Source organism: Phalacrocorax carbo, chromosome 5 (assembly GCF_963921805.1).
Source record: "Phalacrocorax carbo chromosome 5, bPhaCar2.1, whole genome shotgun sequence".
In the NCBI taxonomy this organism is placed as follows: domain Eukaryota; kingdom Metazoa; phylum Chordata; class Aves; order Suliformes; family Phalacrocoracidae; genus Phalacrocorax; species Phalacrocorax carbo.
In genome coordinates this window covers 8,091,086-8,097,002 of record NC_087517.1, presented here as the reverse complement: position 1 = coordinate 8,097,002, position 5,917 = coordinate 8,091,086, and positions in this window count along the sequence as shown.

Genomic DNA, 5,917 nt, shown 5'->3' with positions numbered 1-5,917 from the left:
CTGAAACCTGAAAAAACGTTTCATTAATTGATTTCCAATTCACATGTACAAATCAGTACTTCATATTTCACTATTTCAGAGCGAAAAGTAAGACCAAAACAACATCCAAAAAATACTTGAAATTACTCAAAATATTATAATTTAGCTTAACATCCAATGCCCTGTCCTGCGAATAGACAGACCCAGACGGTCTTGGCAGTTTTTACTGACAAAACCTCAACATATGCTACTATGTTGAATAAGATATGAAAGCTGTCAGTATTATTTTGCTGACATCATACTTACTGTTGGACCAGAAAGTCAACACTTCGCATTCAGGAGATAATCGCATTTTTAACATATTACTGAGAAATCAAACCTGAATTATCTTTGATATTTATCTTTGTCTACTTGGTCAAACTTTCTCTCAGCAAAAGAGGTTCAACATCCAAAACTTTCTGAGCACAGAGTAGCTTGTACACTGCAGCCTCAACAAATCTCTTTGAGCTTATTCCAAAGAAACATGAATTCTACAGGAATATTTCTATAAATTTTAGAGAAATATATAATTTATTATGTAAATAAATTGAAGTTTCTTGAGGAGTAATTATCCCATGTTATAGGAGGTCTAGTTTTAAACATACATTCAAAACTTAGCTGGGCATTTTTCTTTACAGAGCCAGTGCATCCAGAGTGTTTTGACCGAAAACATTAACAATGATCTCACTGATATCAACAAGGTATAAATTTCACATTTTATCTCTGAACTATTATAAATTCATAAATACATCAATGGCAATGTATTATTTCTGAGTATTTACAAAGGTAAATTTCTTAGGTGTTTAAAAATTGTACACACTAGAAAAAATAACTAGCCATTACACTGCTGCCTTTTTTGTTGTCACTGAATTTCTGTGACCTGTGCCAAGCACCTGGCTGAATTTGATATAACCAAGAGTCACTAGCTGAGACAGTTAGCCCATTAACATCTTAGTGGTAAACTTTTGCTTCTCACTTAAAATTACTGTACTGTCAAAATCAGTATCTTAACCATGAGTGTACCTTTCTGTGAGCACCATAGTACCTCTGTATGTTTAGAAAAATAGATAATTCAAGTTATACCACATTTATAAAACCAAAACACCTTAAAGCTTACCTTAAACTAGTACTAAGAACATTTGATATTTTAACTCCTGGTTTTTGAGAGACATAACAGTAGCTCAAGGAAATTAATAACAGCTATACATGTACCATCTGTACATCTGGCACCGTAAACTACTGGCCTCCTATAAGGATATATAAGCTCTCTCTACACCTACATGAGAGGCTTAAAAGAGATTTCCATCAGGACTCCCAAATAATGCTTTGATACCTCTAGAGATCCGTTTTCCAACCTTGAATCATTCAATATAGAGATTAATTCACCCGTAAAAAATCGCTTGCATATTCAACATTATGCTTTTACAGTATTTTCAAACTCAGGCAGAAACAGAAGTAAGAATAATGTTCACCATGAGTATTCGTGCCTTGTATTTCCAGTTTAACACACTAGGATTTTCAAGAAGATCTGCAAGGCAACAATAGCAAAGTCAAACAATAAACATTTGAAAAAATCTGTTCTCAGGAAATTAAAGCAGCAAGTATTTTCTATCTTTGCACACTTATTTTCTACACCTTATGTTGACAGTTGCATGTAGAAGTAACAGTAGATAGCTAGGCACTTGTCCAAAGTGACAGCAAAGCCATAGTCTACACGGCAGGTTGTATGGAAGTAGTTGGTTGCAGTGGAATGTAATACTACGGTTCGTGCAGAAAGAACATCCTTGGGGAAACTCAGACATCCAGTAGCCCTGTTACTGACTTCAGTGTGACCAAGATTTCATAACAGTTCAGATCTTAAAGCATACATCTGTGAAGCAAAATGTGTAGATTCTTTTCTCACACCTAGCATGGATTCTTGCATCATACAAAGCTTTCTAAGCTCTATAAATCTCTTCTAACTTAGAAAACATGCTAATTATCTAAATGTGTACAGTTTTTCAATATATTAATTCAGTGGGGCGCATTTATTTTTGAGATTGTTTTCAGAAATAAACCACAGTATGCATTTTGAATTCATTATACTGTTCATTTAAAACTTCCTATCTACTGTATCTGTGTTCCTCACTGTAGCTGATCTAAATGGCGTTTCTTTCTGAAGAAAATGGTGTCTTTTGGTAAAAAAATTAAAGCTGGTAGTTGTTGAAAACAGTGAAAAGATTGAAATAGATCAAGCCCAACCCCACACTTTTAATTGGAAATGCCACCATTGTGATTTTCAGTTTCAATATTGTTTCATACAACTATTACCCCCTATGCTGTGTCATCTCTAAGGCATTATTGGATTCCCACAGTGGGAGCAAGCTGTCCTCAAACACTGGGTTTTCCAGACAAAGATGCTTTTATTAGGCTTTACCCTTAATTAGAAGGTTGTAATGAACCTTTCCCACAACTAATCGACAATAGCTGTGGGAAAGGAGCTAGTTGTCACGCTCCTGGTTAATATAGTTATGTGTGGGCAACATCAATCCTGTTTAAGGTTAACACTATTCCTGAATATGGTGAGTAAGCATATTGTGAGCTGTTTCACAGCTACGAAAACATCAGCCCTCTTTTCTAAGATTAAACTCAAAGATTAGCAATACCATAAGATGACAGTAGCATAAACAACACAGAACAATCACACAGAAGAAACTTGAGTGGGTGAAGACAAGGGATTTGAAGATTTTAAATTCTAGGCAGCTAGTTCTTAAAATAAAATTAATCTCAATTAATAGTTTGATGGATTTGGGGCTCTTTCTGAAAAACATAGTGAACTTCTGTTTCTCAGGTGACAAGAACATGTAATTAAAGATAGTGAGTTGAAATGAATAAAAGAAAATACAATAATGAATATTAGTTAATATGTGTATTAACATGTTTTCCAATGTCTTTATTATTTAATAAATAACTTATAGTTTTAAAAACCCATGAAATACATAAGATATTGTATATATCTTATTGTCTGATATCTTATGTGTATCAATGTACATGAATGAATATGAATATACATTTAAATACCTACGAATAACAGTGTCAGATTCTTACATTGGGTAACTCTGGGTGCTACAGAGGAATGTTATAAAGTCCATATTGGCAAGTCATGTAAATATGTGCCTATAAGGAACTTTTTTCCTACTAGCTAATCAAGAAGTATGTAATATGACAGTTTATATCTTTTACATATGTCTGTTCCTGCTAATATTATTGAATGGGGTCTAACTTTTCACACAGCATAAATACCTTACTCCTTTCTGGATTATGTGAAATGTTCTGTTGTACTGACATAATTGATATAATGTGGCAGTGGGCTCGCCTATTTAACTGTGTAAGAAATACATGTTATGTCCATTGAAAACAATTCTCTCACAAAAATATTTCAATTTTCTTGCATTTGCATCTCCAATCGAATTTACTGCAATACGTTCTCTCCTCACACAAAAATATTTCATAACCACATACACATGCTACTAAATTAAGCTGGTTTAGAACTTATTTGTATGGCAGGTTAAAAGAAAGGTATGGTTTTTTTAGAAAACTATGTTTATGGTTTTTAAATCCATAGATAGGTAGAACTATGAAAAATCAGGCACCTAGTAGCTCTTATGTTGCTAATTTCTTTATAAAATTTTCTCTCTGTGCTTTTCCTCACGTGTATTTTCACTTCATTGCTTATCCTCATATCACCCAACTGAATAAAATATTCTGTTTTAAATACATCTTCCACACCTAGGAGTACATACAATTTTCAACATTCCATCATAAAACTTATTACAAGTTATTCCTAACAGCAATCTTGTGTACTACCCTGGCAATGTTTGTTTGTTTGTTTGTTTTTCAATTCCCTTATAAATTCTTATTCTTAATTTATTAATAAATACCTGTTCGTTTCCTTTGCAGCTAAGCTCAGGGCTCTCAGTAGTGCTACTAACATACGGGGAAAACCCGCCTGAAGTCAAGGTGCTACCAATGCTAAGATGTATGCAACAAATGGAAAGTAACAGTCAATGTAGACATCTGTAAAGAATCGTTCAATTTCAAAGTCACTAGAGAAGTTAGTGGAAACGAAGGGCCTACGTGGCTTTTCTGGATTCAGTAGCATTTTGCCACTCCATACTGCTAGTCAGGAAAAGCATTACGTTTTTGTTACTGATTCTATCAGCAAAAAGTATAACTACTTGGAAGATGCAGCAGCCTTCCCAAGAGACTCATGCAGTTATCCTAAATTAAATTAACAATTTTATAGAACTCTTTTTGTGTGAGGAATGTGCATTACTTTGTAACCATGTAACAGCCAGACCTCAGACAGTACTGCCATTCTTAGTTTACAGAAGAGGAAACAGAGAAAAATTGAATGACCTATACCTGATGACCAAGGTCATCCAGTGAACTGTGCAAAAGTAGCTATAGCAGACAGCACTCTTGATTTCTCATTCTTATGCTAAACACCAGATAATCCATTAATAAGTTTATCCCATTGTATGAGCTTGTTAAGAGTCATATTAGACAGTGAACTTCTCCAAACTTAGAAATTTTTTTTTGGATACACAAAACCCCCTTCAAATAATAACTGAAAAGTTTCTATAAAAAGGCATAAACGCCACCTTACCTGGTGCTTCAGTAGCAAAGCGTGGAAGAGGCACAGCAACCCAAAGAGAAGTTACAGAGCATTTTTAGCTCACAGCTGTCTTCTGTTGCTGGACAGCAAGGAATTCAAACAGTAATTACATATACTTTGATTTTATTTTCGGCATGTTTTTCTGGCTGCGGAGCACGTAGTACTTAGTGCCGAGGCAGGCTGTTCTGCGGGCAAACCCACCGGGCAGCTCGGGCTCAAACCGACCGTTGAGTTTACACCATGTTGCCGGGGCAACTCCCCCCCCCGCCCCGGGGCACGTTGCTCGGAGGAGTCCGGCCCAAAGAGCCGTAGAGACCTGGCAAAGCAAACAGGGTTGAACTGAATGGTAGTATTTTAAGCTCTAATCACAAGACAGGTCTTCCAGCACGCAAAGCAGAGCACGTTTCTCTGTTAGTGTCCATTTATGTTTTTGGAACCTTATCTATTTATCTGTCATTATAACTTTGCAGTCAGTCCCCTCACCTAAACACTCCTCATTACCCACGAAGAGTCCTCTACCTCCTTTCCAGCAGCCTTAAACAGTAGACTTCAAGGATCGTTTTATTTTATTTTTTTAAAGTAGCAGACTGTGGTAGGGGGGAGGAAAGGACGAGAGGTGCAGCCGGGCTCAGGCTGAGTTGAACGGGTTTTGAAGGGAACTGCTTTGCCGGATGTGAGGGCTGTGGATGCCAGCAGCATAGATGTGAGGAGGACTGTGGATGCCAGGAGTGTGGATGTGAGGAGGACTGTGGATGCGACGACTGCGGATGCTGGGAGGGCGGGCTGTGGACGCCATAGCCCGGGACGCGGTGACAGGGCGGCACAAGCTAGAGGGTGAATGCCTTGGTTTAGGCTGGACCAGGAACACCAGGCCTGGGGGACACCCCAGCTCCCGGCTGACCGAAAAGGGCTGTATTACTGATCTGTTTGCAGGTACCCGACACAACCAGCCTAACAGCGACAAGCTGCGACGCCAGTAACACCCCGGCGACCCAGCCGGCGAGGCACTTCGTTTACCCTTTCGGGCCGTTCCTGAGGCAGCCGGAGTTTCTGAGACCTGCCCATGCCTCAGCTTCACAGCGCCGTGAAGTAACCGCCCCAGCCTGGGGCACTTCAGCCCGCCCGGCCGTCCTCTCCCAAGGAAGGCTGCAGGGAAGGGCGCCGGGGGCGGCTGACCAGGCCACGACGGTCTGTGACGGGGCAACTGCCACAACCGGCGCCGGGGCTGGACGACCGGCACCG